At 31.9% G+C, this 17379-nt stretch overlaps 1 long non-coding RNA gene across 1 annotated transcript; it reads left to right on the forward strand.

Annotated features, from left to right (window-relative positions):
* The first annotated feature begins 1895 nt into the window (after positions 1 to 1895).
* Positions 1896 to 5024, forward strand: LOC140855696 (uncharacterized). Its single transcript, XR_012138650.1, has 2 exons — positions 1896 to 2075; positions 4494 to 5024. It is a non-coding gene; the product is annotated as an uncharacterized lncRNA (long non-coding RNA).
* The last annotated feature ends 12355 nt before the right edge of the window (positions 5025 to 17379 follow it).

Consider the following 17379-nt stretch of genomic DNA (forward strand, 5'->3'; position numbering starts at 1 on the left):
CTTACCTTGTTGGTAGTTTCTTTTGATGGTTACCACAAAAAGAAAAAAGAAAAAAAAGCTCAATTGTTTATTGATCACCTATCAGGATAGTGATATAGGGTATTGCACTAGACTTGATTTGAATTGACCCAATATGCTCTGAAATGAAATTAGAGGTGAGACCAAGTCAAGTCCAATTTGACTGGACCCTAAAATTTTGTGATCCATCTGAAGATTTTCGTCTTTGAAACAGTGTAATATCTAATCCATGAGCTAGGATTTAGGGCACTCATTATATGCACAAGAAAAATCATGATGTCATTGCAAAGTTGGCAACTCGTACTTAACCAATATCTCGTGTTTAAGAATAAATCTTGCAAATTGCACGAGCTTCTCATACAAAATGGCAAAAAAACTGTGCATGTGCATTATCTTTTTAAGAATGTGGTGGGTCCAAAAATATATACATGTAATCTCGATGCAAGAGGGTTGTATCTTTCATGGCATCAACTATTGGACTGCACAATATCCACTTTGAGATCTGTGCAAACCAATGGAAGAAAGGGATTGAAGTACTTTGAAAGCTGTGCAAGATGATATCCACTGGATGATGGTAAAGAATATTATTAATAAAACATGAATATACCAGTAATTTAGCCTTGCCGACCACATGCTGGGAAACAAAGTATGGAGACAAATTACTTTCCAGTCTTCTTCTCCGTCCTTTTCTTCCTCATCCTCCCAGTCTCTCATTTGACTGGTGCAAAGTTGGTGAACCACTCAGCCGTTCCTTGCGCTCACGCTACAAACTACTATACGTTTTGACTTGGTATGGAGCAAAATTGAAGAGTGCTCACCGTTCACTTAACCATTTGATTAAACAAAGGACATGATCCCAACCTCTGAATCCATGGACACCCAGCTTGGTGTCCCTCACGAGAAGTACGAAGCAGTCGTTCCAAGGGGCGGCCTTCCATTTTTCGTGGCCGGAAGGCAATGTTGACCTAGCTTTGACCGAGAGGAATTTACTTTAAGTCCCTTCTACATACGGCAGTTTGTAGACAGACATATAGAAATGTCTAAAGATAAGACCATTTGAATGAGCTATTTGATTAAACAATATGATAGCAACTTGTTGAAAGAAGCGCAAAAATGCCTTCTCTATACGTCACATTTGATGAGCTCATTGCTTATGGTTCGTTGCTATTGATCGAAATTTATAATGTTATCCTTTTGATGGTCACTTTATTTTTACTTGTCTCTTATATGTATATAAACATGTATAAGATAAGGCAATTAGGCACAAAACACATGTACACACAAGAACAAGACGTATGCAAGGGACTAATGATTACATGAGAAATGGCCAGGGACCAAGTTTAAAGTGGCAGTCAAACCTTTGGCAGAAATCAAAATGACCTCCCTCTCTTTTCGATTGGAGGCGATTTTTCTAATCTTGTTTTTTCAGAGGTTTATCATCATGATCTCGTTTTTATTGTGTCGCTCTGCCTTTTGATTTCTAAATTACAAATAGATGGAACTCAGGATGAAGGTGAAGGGCCAAAGTAAGTGAGAAGTGGCACATAGTTTAGGCACTGTTATTAGGTCATAGTTCTCAATCAGCCATGTGGGCATATGTGAGAGGCTGTTTTAAAAAACTTGGAACTACAGTTTCTCTCTCTTGAAGTCGTTTCTATGTAGGATTTGTCTTCTTTGATTAGTCCATATTAGAATTTATTCACTGTGAAACCAATACCGACCCAAAAATTCCAAAGTAAAGCAATAACCAAGACCATTCGTAGCTAGAACTGGGTCCCACAACCGTGGAGAAGTTCTGAACCGGTCAACAAAGGGCACTGCCACCCTATCTATTTAAGCGTATGAATTTGGCCTTGGCAAGCCGTAGATGATCACCTTTGAGTTCGGTTCCTGGAGGAGTTTGGGATCCTCTGTCGCAGGAGAGATGGTACTTGCTATGGCTTATGTCACCAGTAGCAAGTCTCATCTCTCTGAGACAAAGGAACCCTCTCGGTTCTCTATATTAACTTTCCATTACCATCGAAGTTCCACTCCATTTCAGTATGCTACATCATCAGGTTCTCCTACATCTTTTTATCTTGTTTTCTATGAAGTAACCTTGCCAACTTCCTCGAAGGTCTGCACATATCAAGTACTCATATTTGCACTTGCTAGCCATTTTCATGCCACCATTCTATCTCACTCTAATGCACCGCCAGGCTATGGATCTGATTTTTTTTTTTTTTTCAATTCATTGTCCCTGGATACACTAGTATGGGTCTATGAGGCCTCACAAATGCGTCAGAGAGAGATGGTAATGCTAAGTTAATGACAACAAGCATGGTCTTGAAGAGGAATGCCAAAAAGTTCTTTAGGATTTCATCTTTTATTTTTTGTCTTCGAGAAAGTTATTTTCTGTTGTTAATAATAAGCAGTATGATCATTCTCCTACAGTTTTTCTGTGAGGTACTGCACACGATTCACCTTGGTATGCCTATTAAGAAGTTCATCTTGCTCCTTTGTTTTACGAGGAAATGGATATTTCATTTTTTTGATTATTAACTCTTGTATATGGTACTAACACGGTATGTAATCGTAGTTGGTGATTGTCAAGTACAAAGCTTTATAAGTCCTCTAACATTGGATACAAGTTGGCTTACACAGCCTACTTTTAGGGCATGCACTCTACTCAGAAAAGGAGCGTTTGAATTGAAACAATCCATGTCCATATATAGATCAACCACTTTTAATTATCTACTGAAAATGTTCTATACATTTTGAAATTTATAAGTTAGTAAATAAATTGTCATAGTCTTGTCTATATGAGAGAGATGTACTAAGAACGAAAAAAAAAAAAAAAAATATATATATATATATATATATATATATATATATGAGATTTACTAATACTTAGTAATATGAAATGAAAATTTACTAAGCTATTAATGCTCTCTACTCATCATGTGGATGCCTGTATTAATAGCATCATATGGCTTTTTATTTTCGGTAATAAATAAAGCTCTTGTAACTAATACAAGAGGAAGATTGGCTTTCAATAATCACTTATTAGATGTTCGTTATAAAAGAATATTATATTATTCGTTCTTCCAGTAATAAGTGAGTACAAGCAGTAGATGGATAATAGAGCATCGTAAATTGATATAATTTATAGTTGAGAATATTATCTAGCTGATATATTTATAATAAATATTATCTAGTAATAGCAGTTTAGATATTTGATAGATTTTTGCTCAGTTGTCATTAAAGTTCATTTCTTAACGTATAATAGAAGTTTGGCTGATGAATGCTTCTATTTATTATAGTTTGTTATTTGTTATAAGAATTTCAAAAATAGTTAAAAAAAAAAGAAAAAAATCATATCGTGCATATAACAAGATTGAATTCATGATGCAAATATTAATGATGAGAGTTTTTCCATGAAAACTCAACTCATATAGAGTTCTTTATTTGCTATGTAGATGCTAATATATTAATGATACTAGTATTAATGATGAAAGTTTTTGCATAGATATTATTAAAATTAATTATTTAATTTGTAATAAAAATTTGACTATCGAAGTCTTCTACTAATTATAATATATTATATGTCTATATTGTACTTTAAGAATAATTGAAAAATGAGAAAATATTGTATCTCATACACCGCATAAGTTACACCTTAGTGACATAATTAACTAACACGGTGATGATGCATGTATTATTATTGCTCAAAAAAAAAAGATGCATTTTATTTTTTGTGAGGAAAATGCATATATTGCCTGCATCTTTTCCAATGGGGAAAGAATTGCCTCCATCTTTCATGGCTCGTCTTTGACAAGTCAACCAAAACTTACGATTTGGTCTAGTGGTATTCAAGCCTCTAATTTCTCCCTTTCCGTCTCTTTGACTATCTTCTTCTGGAGAATAATTCCACATGGCAGCAGGAGCAACGACAATTCAAAGCGACACTTAATTGGGTCCCAGACTAGAGATGATGAAGAATAACCAACCAATCTGAAAACAAAGGCAGAGGTAATTAAATTGAATGAGTCTCACATCACTGAAGAAATTTAGGCCAAGGCTAACAAGTGGACATAAGGCACAAAGGCTTTTCATACGGGTGAAGGAATCATTAATACTTTGAATTAGTTTGTCACAAGAAAGGTGGCACCTGCTGTCTCCAAACATAGACACAGTAAAATGTCACCTTTCAAAAACAAAATAACATATTCTACCTCTTTTCTAGTCCACATAAGTCTTGATGCTTTCTTCTTTATAAATCCTTTAAAGTTTGAAACGCAAAGATGAATTTATTGACGTATAATCTGAATACGTAAGCACAGAATTTTAAAATGTGGAACAAATTCTCCATGTTTTGATGTTTCCAACATTCATGTAGATTCTCCTAATGAATCGCTTTACTCTTTTTTTTGTCCCTCAGAAAGAATCTCTCTACTGTTGTTTTTCACTTGTCTTTTTGTCCACCTCTTTTTCAGGTCAGAGAAATAAGTGACGAGAAGGTGGTATTCAACAAAATCAGCTAAGCTTTAAGTTATGCTTTTCCGAGTAAGTGGATGGTTAGAAAATCATCCATCAAAGTGGAAACTTCAAGTATCTTTTAGTTGTTATTTTTTAAACAAAACTTGAGTTCTTTTTTGAGGACTCGGCATCATGTGCTAAGATCCCATGCACTCCATAATGCATTGTTGGAAAAAGTCTAGAGACAGATGTCGTGCACTAAAAGAAGACTGGCGTGTCCCTATCACCAATTAACTCCATTGACTTAACCTTGGGGAGGAGATTATTCCCTACCGCGTGGTGCATCGAGATATGCTTGATGAATGAGACCCATAGAAATGATCAGTTTTGATTGGCAGTGTGCACAACCACGTGCTGCATGCAATGTATGGAATAATTTTTCTAGAACAAGTGGGATTTGGAGCGAGCTTATTGAGATAATAATTCCAAGGCATTTTCACTCCAACTTTGAACCATTGGAACGACAATAAAGACATCATTTTCATCAATATTTTTCTCCGTGCACTAAGCTAGATGCGCTGGATCCAGCTTAGGTGGATCTTGAACCAAACCTAGATGCTAGTTGACCAATGATTCTTAAGCCTTAAGAGAGAAGATTGAGCATTCTGTGAACCAATATTTTCAAAACCAATATTCTTATAAAGCCAGGCAAATCGGCATCCAAAAGTTGTTCCATAGAAATGTTTGGTAATGAAGCTGGAAACCAAGTTTGGGAACTGCTTAGGAAACAACCAATTGTAGTATTTGATACCAGTATACCGGTTCTAATTTTGAACAACTCAAAAACTCGCAACCGCACGCCCTGTACGTAACAGTCTTTTACCAACCAGCTTGCAAATTACAAACAATCGGAACACCATAAAAAGGCGCATAACTTCAAAAGTCTCAATTATAATACTAAACTAGGGGGACTATAGAAATGATGGAACGCACTATGTCGATTCCTGAATTAAAAAGTCCAAAAACCTAGGATTGGCCCCTTCAAAAACTAAGACAGCGGAACATGTTTGAGCCACTTCTAGGATGCATCCATGGCCTAGAATTCCATGCTTCTGGAGATGGTCCCACTCGTGATGAGTTGGCCAATAACCTAACAAAAAATGAGCTGGCCGATGTGAAACGCAATAGTGGACTGATTGGAAAGATGAACTCCTTCCACCCATCAACAAGTAGCTTATAGAGAAATTTCTTGTGCACCGTCTGGGGCACAGAAAATTTGACATAGACCGCTTTGCCCCGTTGAACCACGTAATTATTATTTTTTAATATATATTTAATATTTATAATTTTATTTTTTTATTTAAAATTTTAAATAATAAAAATATTATTTTTTAAAAAAATTATGACATCATGTGCTGATATTATGGCATCCTATGTTGAAATTATGATTTTCTGTACAATATGTTATAATTTTTCACAGGATGTCATAAAGAGAAAATGATATTTTCGTCATTGAAAAATTGATGATAATTTTTTCACGAAATGGTAATATTTCATTGACAAAAATAATCTTATCTCTTTATGACTTTCTGTGAAAAAATTATAACATCCTGTGCAGAAAATCATAATTTCAATGCAGGATACTATAATATCAGTACAGGATATCATAATTTTTTTTAAAAAAAAATATTTTCGTCATTCAAAATTTTAAATGAAAAAATAGAACTGTTGATATTAAATAAATATTAAATATGTATTGAAAAATAATGAACATGTAGTCTAATAAGATGTTTTTCTACGCCGCAGGAGGTATATAAAGGAATTTCACTTATAAGTACGGGGCCAAGCCAAGGAAACTTCTTTTAAGGCCCAAACCACGGAAGCATGAGGGGGCGTGGTGGCTATGCTGGGGGCACCATCTCTCTAGGCAGGGGAGCCTCTAACTCCATATACCCTCCCCATTTCCATTCATTTCTCTAACTAGCCTCCATGAAGAGAGAGAGAGAGGGGGGGGGATTGGATGAGGGTCCCCTCTTCCATATTTATCGCCTCTTCCCATTATAAACGTGGAAGTGGTGTCAACTTAGGGAAAGAATGGCTTCAACTTCCCAACCAACCATGGAGTAAATGAAGAGTAGGGGTTTCCTTTGTCGCAGGAAACATGACACCTGCTGTGGCTGGCCATAGACACAGCAGGTGTCACCTTTCTGAGGCAAAGGAAGGTGCTATCTCTTTCCTAGTCCACTAGAATCCTGGCACTACCAAAAAACCTCAGTTCCATCCCTGCCGAGTTTCACTGATGGATTCTTTAATCCTTTTGCCTCATCTTTGTAGAGCTCTTTCTAGTCGCAGGACAGCGTCCAACCATCTTTGTGGAGCTCTTTCTAGTCGCAGGGCAGCGTCCAACCAATACAGGTGAGCTATTACTTATGCTTTTCCAAATAAGTCGCATGACTTGTTGGGCTATTATAGGTTTGATTGATCAAATGACTGCCTCCCTTTTCTCTGGTTTCATCCACTGCTATAATGGCTTTGAGTAAATTTGAATATTCGTTACTCAGAATAGAGCAACATCTTTAAAGATTCAATGCACTCCATTACACAACTTCATTGGAGAATTCCCATGGAAGTTTTAAGTATAATCACAATTATTTTCCACCAACAAAGCTAGCTCGACTTTTTTAGGTGCTAACTGATGCTCTGACTCATACTACATGGCAGAATTTAGATCACCCTGCTTGAGACCATCATTGGAGGTCATTTTCACTCTGACGACGTTTTTGGCCGGCGATGAGACTTCTGAACCATCATTGGAGGAGCTCTTTTCTAAAATAATATAAAAAAAAAACTTAAATACCAAAATATATTAAAACAAAATTTATTTATCAAACTAATGTAAAAGAAAAAAATACCATTTTGAATAGCATTTTTTCCCCTTCCACGTCACCCCCCATTTCCACAGTGGTATCGTCCCAAAAAAAAAAAAAAAAAAAAAAAAGGAAAAAACGCCATTTGGAATGGCGTTTTTAAAAATGCCATTTTGAATGGCGTTTTTAAAAACGCCATTCAAAATGACGTTTTCAAATTTTTCCACAAAAAAAAAGGAAAAAAAATCGTGAAAAAATAGAAAAATTAGTTTTTTAAAATTTGAAATTAATTAATAAATTAAAATTATAATTTTGATTGAAATTAAAAATATAAAGATTTGAATTTGTAATTCATTAAAAAAATTAATTTAGAATTTTTATTAAAAATATTTTTTAAAAGATGTCAAAAAAAATCTTAAGAAATAAAAAGAAAATTATCATAGAAAATAAAAAAAAGAGAAAGAAATATGAAAGAAATAAAAATCTGAAATTTAATTGAAAAACATCATTCGAAATACTTGTCCTAAAAATTTTTAAAAAAATTATAAATTTTAAAATTTTTCAAAAATAAAAAAAAGAATTATAATGTAAAAATTTTAAAAAATAAAATTTTAAAGATTAATTGAAATTAAAATATTATTTCAAATTACTTTCTCAAATTAAAAATAATTAATTTAAAAAAGATTCAAAAAAATTTGAAAAATAGGCTAAAATTTTTTTATAAAAATATAAAGAATTGAAAAAAAATAAAAATTATAATTGTAATTGAATAACAAATTTTATAATTTTTAATTTTAAGAAATAAGAATTATAATTGTAAATGAAATTAAAAATTATATTTTAAATAACTAAATTAATTTAAATATAAATTTTTAAAAAATATTATAAATAAAAGAAAAAAAATACGTAAAAAGAATATCAAAAAGATAAAAATGAAAAAAACTAAAATTAAAATTTAAAATTATAAAAATTATAAATTAGATTAGAAAAAATATATCATAAAAGAATAAAATTAAATTAAATTAATTATAATTTTTTTAGGGTATTTTATAAATGTGACTTAAAAAAATTAAATTTAAATTAAATTTTGATAAAAAAGAAAATACATTAAAAAGTTTAAAAGAATGAGGAAAAGTTAAAAAGTAAAAAAGTGAAAATTTTTAAAAAGTCACAAAAAATAAGGATTATAAATTAAAAATTAAAAAAAAAATTTAAAGTTTAATTGAAATAAATTTTTTTTTAAATGTAATTTATAAAATTAAAATTTATTTAATTAAAAAAATTTTCAAATAAAATTTAAAAATATCTTAAAAAAATTTCATAAAAAGATAAAGAATTGAAAAAAAATAGAAATTGTAATTGTAATTGAAGAACAAAGTTTATAATTTTTAATTTTAAGAAATAAGAATTAAAATTGTAATTGAAATTTAAAATAATATTTTAAATAACTAAATTAATTTAAATATTATTATTTAAAAAATATTTTAAATAAAAAAAATGGGAGGAAAATTTAAAATTTAATTTGAATTAAATTTTGATCAAAAAATAAATACAGTGTAAAGTTAAAAAATGTGAAAAAAAATTTTGTAAATTGAACTTTAGAAAAAATAATATTTTTTTAATTAAAGGAAAAGAATACGTAATAGAATGCTAAAAAAAAAAAATGGAAGAAAACTAAAATTATAATTTCAAATGATAACTATTTTAAAATAAATAAAAAAAAGTATCATAAAAAATAATAAAATAATAATAAAATAGGAATTATAATTATTAATTTTAAAGAAATTTAATTTTAATTTAAATTAAAAATTATCATTTAAATTATTATTTTCTTTATTTAATTTAATTTATTTATTAAAAGATTATAAATACATAATTAAAGAAATAAAAAAAAAGGAGAAAACGCCATAGAGAATGGCGTTTTCCCCTCCCCAAAACCTTTTTCCCCTCTTCTCCCTTCTCCCCTCCTTCTCCCTTCTCCCTCTTCTCCTTCTCCCTTCTCTCTTCTCCATCTCGATCTTTTCCGGCGTCTCTCCGACGGCACAGCGGCACGGCGGCGAGGTCTCGGCGGCGGTGAGCTCTTCCCCCTCTCTCTCCCTCTTCCTCTTTCTCTCTCCCTCTTCCCCTCTCTCTCTTTTTCTCGTGCCGGCGGCGGGCCGCGCATCCCGACGGCGGGCCGCGCGACCCGGCGGCGGGTCCCGCATCCCGACGGTGGCCCCTGGCCCCCTCCTCTCTCTCTTCCTCTCTCTCTCTCTCTTCCTCTCTCTCTCCCTTCTCCGTGGCCGCCGGCCACAGACCGCCGGCGGTGGGCCGCGCGCCCCGGCGGCGGGTCCCGCGTCCCGACGGTGGTCCCCGGCCCCCTCCTCTCTCTTCCTCTCTCTCTCTCTTCCTCTCTCTCTCCCTTCTTCTTGGCCGCCGGCCACAGACTGCCGGCGGTGGGCCGCGCGTCCCGGCGGCGGGTCCCGCGTCCCGGCGGCGGGTCCCGCGTCCCGGCGGCGGGTCCCGCATCCCGGCGGTGGCCCCCGGCCCCCTCCTCTCTCTCTCTCTCTTCCTCTCTCTCTCTCTCCCTTCTCCTTGGCCGCCAGCCACAGACGGCCGGCGGCGGGCCGCGCGTCCCGGCGGCGGGTCCCGCGTCCTGGCGGCGGGTCCCGCATCCCGACGGTGGCCCCCGGCCCCCTCCTCTCTCTCTTTCACTCTCTCTCTCTCTTCCTCTCTCTCTCCCTTCTCCTTGGCCGCCGCCCACAGTCGGCCGGCGGCGTGCCGCGCGTCCCGACGGCGGGCCGCGCGTCTCGACGGCGGGCCGCGCGTCTCGACGGTGGCCCCCGGCCCCCTCCTCTCTCTCTCTTCCTCTCTCCCTCTCTTCTCCTTGGCCGCCGGCCGTCTGGGCCGCGCGTCCCGGCGGTGGCCCCCGGCCCCCTCCTCTCTCTCTTCCTCTCTCTCTCTTCCTCTCTCTCTCCCTTCTCCTTGGCCGTCGGCCGTCTGTGGCCGGCGGCGGGCCGCGCGTCCCGGCGGCGGGCCGCGGCCCCCTCCTCTCTCTCTTCCTCTCTCTCTCTCTCTCTTCCTCTCTCTCTCCCTTCTCCTTGGCCGCCGGCCACAGACGGCCGGCGGCAGGCCGCGCGCCCCGGCGGCGGGTCCCGCATCCCGTCCTTGGCCCCCGGCCCCCTCCTCTCTCTCTTCCTCTCTCTCTCTCTCTTCCTCTCTCTCTCCCTTCTCCTTGGCCACCGACCGTCCGTGGCCGGCGGCGGGCCGCGCGTCCCGGCGGCGGGCCGAGGCCCCCTCCTCTCTCTCTCCCTTCTCCTTGGCCGCCGGCCACAGACGGTCGGCGGCGGGCCGCGCTTCCCGGTGGCGAGCCCCGCATCCCGATGGTGGGCCCGGCCCCAGCCCCGACTGGTGGTGGGCCCACGCCTCGGTGGCCAGGGCGGGCCCCGCGTCCCGACGGCGGTCCTCAGCCCCTCGCCTCTCCCGGCGGTGGGCCCCGCGTCTCGGCGGTGGGCCCAGACGGTTGGTGGGGCCGCATGCCCTGACGGTGGGCCCCACGTGGCGATGGCTTCGATGCGATGGGCTACGATGACGGTGGGGCCCACGGGTTCCGACGCTCATTTTTTTTTATCTCATTAATTTATTTTTATTTTTATCTTTATCTAATTAGATCCAGTTGTATTTTAAATTTTTAAATATATTGTATTTCATGAAAACGTAGATCCGTCAATTGATCAATATATAATATTCTACGTTATCCGTATAAAATATATATGAAATATATATTTTTATATGGATATCGTAAAATACATATATTGGTCAATTGATTGTCCAGTTTGGACAGTTTGGGAATTGCATTTAATTCTATAGATAATTACATTATTCGAATGATATGCGGAGGGTTCGAGAGAAATTTCGGACAGTATTTTTCTTTAGTTCTCCTCACACATTTTGAGTCGTGTGGGGAGAACTAAGGGGAAATGCTGTCGAAATTTCTTTCGGTCCTTTTTGCGTATCGTTTGATTAATGTAATTAATCTATAGAATTAATGCAATTCCCGAATGGGATAGGATCTATCTGTACCTATTTGTTGATGATATGATGCATATATCATGTAAATCTTTTGTAATGATAAAATAATTAATAATATTAAATATTTTAATCTTGATTTTATTGTAGGTTTTTTTGAGAAAATGGCCGGTACTCAAGTTCGTGTTTTATTGTATTATGATGGCATGGTGATCCTATTTTGAGAGGCCGTTCATATACTGATGACTACATGGCTTGATTTTTTAGCATTACGGTGCGAGTCATTAGACAGTCTCGGTATGCAGTTTCTGGATACGAGGGCGAGAGTTCTACTGTACGTCTTTTGGTAAGATTACGAAAATTACTTCATGTTATTTGTGTTATATTTTTGTTTTATATTGTACACTATACTGATTGTTTTATACTAACTGTTCTATTTTTATTTTATAGACTGATTCTGTGTCGGATCTTGTGTTGGACACTCGTCGTGCTTTATCTACGACTGATGAGGACGAGCGGATTCAGATACTGCGGGAGATGGAGAGAACAGGTTCCGGAACATTGGTGGCGATTGGTGTTGATCCACATACCTGTGCGCCTTGGTATGGAGCAGTTCGGGTGCCAGATATGAGTTATACGCCGTCACCATATGCTTCACATATGCCATCACCGCATATTCCGCATATGTCATCATTTGATGCTGCACAGATGCCACCTTCTTTTCATCCACAGATGGCAGCATCTTCTTCTTCCTACATCCCCCAGATGCCATCACCGGGTACCAGTTGGCCACATGAGTATGATACTTTTTTTTCAGGTCCATCCGTGTATCCAGATGAGAGAGTTGAACGGGTCTCTCAGTCCGTAGATGATCCGACAGCATCAGTTATTCTTGAGCAGCATGATCAGCAGATCTCCTCCACTGATATAGGAGAGGAGCCATCACAGCAGGAGCAGCCGGCGAGGACCTTCCTGAGAAGGTCCAAGCGACCACGGGCGCCGCGACGTCCTTGTGGGACTTAGTCTTTGTTGTATTTGTATTTAGTATTTTTATATTTTTGTTGTACTATTTTTTTTTGTACGTTTGATATTTTTATTCTATTGAATAATATTAAATGTTGATTTCGTTTTATATTATTTAATTTTAAATTATTGGATATTATGATCGGTGCATATGGATACACATACTCGAACGTGTCTCAGAATATTAGGAGAGAAAATATTATGCTGAAAGGACTATAAAAATTATAACGTAAATAATAATATATTAAATGTTGCTTTTTGAATTGAACTTTAGAAAAAATAAAGATTTTTTTAAGTAAAGGAAAGGAATACGTAATAGAATGCTAAAAAGATAAAAATGGAAGAAAACTGAAATTATAATTTTAAATGATAAAATTTTTAAAATAAATTTTAAAAAAGTATCATAAAAAAAATAATAAAATAATAATAAAATAGGAATTATAATTATAAATTTTAAAAAAATTTAATTTTAATTTAAATTAAAAATTATCATTTAAATTATTATTTTTATTATTTAATTAAATTTATTTATTAAAAGATTACAAATAGATAAGTAAAAAAATTAAAAAATAAATAAATAAAAAGAGAAAACGTCATTCTCTCCCCTCCCCAAACCCCTTTTTTCCCTCCTTCTCCCTTCTCCTTCTCCCTTCTCCCTTCTCGATCTTCTCCTTCTTCCTTTACAAATTTAAGTAAAGGAAAAGAATACGTAATATATCATAAAAATAGAAAAAAACTAAATTTATATTTTTAAATTATAAAAATTATAAATTAAATTAAAAAAATATATCATAAAAATAGTAAATAAAAGAGAAAAAATGGTAATAAAATAGAAATTATAATTTAAAACAAAAAATTAATTTTAATTTAAATTAAAAATTATCATTCAAATTACTATCCTCATTAAAAAATTAAATAAATTAAAAAAAATAATTAAATAAATTATGAAAAAAATTTAAAAAAAATTTAAAAAAAGAAAAAGAATAAAAAAACGCCGAAGGGAACGGCGTTTTCTCCTTTCCTCCCTTCTTCTCTCCTTCTCCCTCTTCTCCTTTCTCCCTCTTCTCCCTTCTCCGACGTCTCTCCTACAGCACGGCGGTGAGCTGCCTCCTCTCTCTCCCTCTTTTTAAAAAATTTAAAAAATAAAAATTACCAGAAAGAAAGTCAAGGGGTCGACTCACAGAGTGTGGCAGCCAAAAATTTTGCGTGCCGTTAAACTCTTTTAGCCATGAGTCGATTCAAGGGGTCGACTAAAAAATATAAATCTATTTTTCTTAGAAAATACGCTTCCAAAAATATTGAAATTGCCTCTAATAGATTACACATCTTTTGTTCTTGCTTTTGAGACTTCAGAATCATATCTGATAAAATTATGATTTTTTTTCTTCATTTTTTAACTTTTTAATATATTTATTTTTTGATCAAAATTTAATTCAAATTAAAATTTTTTAAGTCACATTTATAAAATACCCAAAAAAATAAATTGTAATTAATTTAATTACATTTTATTCTTTTATGAAATATTTTTTTTATAATTTTTATAATTTTAATTTTAATTTTTAATTTTCTTCCACTTTTATTTTTTTGACATTCTATTACGTATTTTTTTCTTTATTTAAAATATTTTTTAAATATTAATATTTAAATTAATTTAGTCATTTAAAATATTATTTTTAATTTCAATTATAATTTTAATCCTTATTTCTTAAAATTAAAAATTATAAACTTTGTTCTTCAATTACAATTAGAATTTCTATTTTTTTTCAATTCTTTATCTTTTTATGAAATTTTTTTAGGCAATTTTTATATTTTATTTAAAATTTTTTTTAATTAAATTAATTTTAATTTGAGAAATTAATTTTAAAAAATATTTTTACTTCACTTAATCTTTAAAATTTTATTTTTTTAAAAATTTAAATTTAGAATTCTTATTTTTTATGACTTTTTAAAAATTTTAACTTTTTAACTTTTCATCATTTTTTAACTTATTAATGTATTTTTTTTAATCAAAATTTAATTCAAATTTAATTTTTTTAAGTCATATTTATAAAATACCCTAAAAAAGAAATTGTAATTAATTTAATTTAATTTTATTCTTTTATGATATATTTTTTCTAATCTGATTTATAATTTTTATAAATTTTAATTTTAATTTTAGTTTTTTTTCATTTTTATCTTTTTGATATTCTATTACATATTTTTTTCTTTTATTTATAATATTTTTTAAAAATTTATATTTAAATTAATTTAGTTATTTAAAACATAATTTTTAATTTCATTTACATTTATAATTCTTATTTCTTAAAATTAAAAATTATAAAGTTTGTTATTCAATTACAATTATAATTTCTATTTTTTTTCAATTCTTTATATTTTTATAAAATTTTTTTAGTCTATTTTTCAATTTTTTTTGAATCTTTTTTAAATTAATTATTTTTAATTTAAGAAAGTAATTTGAAATAATATTTTAATTTCAATTAATCTTTAAAATTTTATTTTTTTTAATTTTTACGTTATAATTTTTTTTTTAATTTTAAAATTTATAATTTTTTTAAAAATTTTTAGGACAAGTATTTTGAATGATGTTTTTCAATTAAATTTTAAATTTTTATTTCTTTCAGATTTCTTTCTCTTCTTTTTTTTTCTATGATAATTTTTTTTATTTCTTAAGATTTTTTTTGACATCTTTTAAAAAATATTTTAAATAAAAAATCTAAAATAATTTTTTTAATAAATTAAAAATTTAAATCTTTATATTTTAAATTTCAATCAAAATTATAATTTTAATTTATTCATTATTTTCAAATTTTAAAAAACCAATTTTGCCATTATTTCATTATTTTTTCCCTTTTTTTTTGGGGGGAAAATTTGAAAACACCATTTTGAATGGCATTTTTAAAAACGCCATTCAAAATGGTGTTTTTAAAGACGCCATTCCAAATGGCGTTTCTTCTTTTTTTTTTTTTTTTTTTTTGGGACGATGACACCGTGGAAAAGGGGGGTGACGTGGAAGGGAAAAAAATGCCATTCAAAATGGCATTTTTTTCTTTTGCATTAGTTTGGTAAATAAGTTTGGTTTTGATATATTTTGGTATTTAAGTTATTTTTTTGAATTATTTTGAAAAAAAGCTCATCATTGGAGATCATTTCCACTCTGACATTGATGTTTTTGATTGTTCCATGAAGCGACCCGGACCTACCCTGTGTTGATTGTTCCATGAAGCCTCAAGAGACGAATCTTTTTTCTAATTAATATAAAAAAAATTATTTATATAAATAATTAAAAATTTAATTTATTTATCAGATTGATGTAAAAATGATAAAACGTCATTTTGAATGACGTTTTATCATCGCCATGTCACCCCTATTTTTCACATAGACGACGTCAAAAAAATAAAAAATAAAAATAAAAATCACCAAATAATATGGTATTTTTAAAAATATCATATTATTTGGTAATTTTTAATTTTTTTCTCAAAAAAAAGAAAAAAATGATAAAAAATAAAAATAAAAATAAAAATAAAAATTTTTTTAAAAAATAAAATTTTAATTTTGATAAAAATAAAAATTATCATTTCAAATTAGTATTCACATTTTAAATTATTTTTTTTTAAATATCTAAAAAAATATTGTAAAAAAAATAAAAATACCATAAAAAAAGAATTGAAAAGAAACAGAAATTATAATTTCAAATTTTAAGAAAATAAAAATTTTAATTTTAATTCAAATAAAAATCATCATTTCAAATTACAATCTCCTTTTCAAATTAATTTTTTTAAAAAAGTATTATAAAAGAAGAAAAAAATAAAAAAAATAAAAATTATAAATTTGAATGAATTTTAAAAAATAAAAATTCTAATTTTAATTTAAATAAAAAAGATAATTTTAAATTATTTTATCTATTTAAAATTAATTTTTTAAAAAAATATTCAAAAAATATCATAAAAAAATTATAAAAAAATAAAAAATTATAATTTTAAATTTAAAAAAATAAAAATTTTAATTTTAATTCAAATAAAAATCATCATTACAAATTACTTTTCCCATTTCAAATTAATTTTTTTAAAAAATATGTCAAAATAATAAAAAATTAAAAAAAGTGCCATAAAAAAATAAAATATTTAAAAAATAAAAAATTATAAATTATAAATTTTAATTTTAAAAATAATTTTTTTAATTTTAATTAAAATAAAAAATATCACTTCAAATTACTTTCTCCATTTCAAATTATTTTTTTTTTAAATATTCCAAACAAAGAAGTAAAAAATGAAAAAAATAAAAATTTAAATGTTAATTCAAATAAAAAATATAAATTCAAATTATTTTTCTCATTTAAAATAATTTTTTTTAAAAAAATATCCCAAAAAAATCTTAAAAATTAAAAAAATAAAAAATTTCATAAAAAAATGACAAAAAAATGAGAATAAATAAAAATTATAATTTTGAATTTAAAAAAATAAAAATTTTAATTTTAATTCAAATAAGAAACATCATTTCAAATTACTTTCTCTATTTCAAATTAATTAATTTTTTTTTTCATACCGCACCGTACGTAGCCATTCGTGCCCATACCAGATCGAGATGTACCAGTACAGTCTGATTCATCTCATAATTAAATTATCTGATATGTTATTATTATTTATGTTATAATTTTTATAGCCCTTTTAGCATAATTTTTTCTCTCTTAATGTTCTGAGACACATTAAAGTATGTGTAACCATATCCACAAAGCATAATATCCGATCACTTGAAATTAAATAATATAAAATAAAATCAATAATTAATAATATTAAATAGAATAAAAATATCAAGCATACAAAAAATAGTACAATAAAAGTTTTAAAAATACTAAGTACAAATCTAAAAAAGACTAAGTCCCATAAAAACGTCGTGGTACCCGTGGTCGTTTGGACCTTCTCAAGAAGGTCCTCAACGACTGCTTCTGCTCCTGCTGTGATGGCTCCTTCCTTATATCAGTGGAGGAAGTCTGTTGGTCATGCTGCTC

Source organism: Elaeis guineensis, chromosome 2 (assembly GCF_000442705.2).
Source record: "Elaeis guineensis isolate ETL-2024a chromosome 2, EG11, whole genome shotgun sequence".
Classification (NCBI taxonomy): Eukaryota; Viridiplantae; Streptophyta; class Magnoliopsida; order Arecales; family Arecaceae; genus Elaeis; species Elaeis guineensis.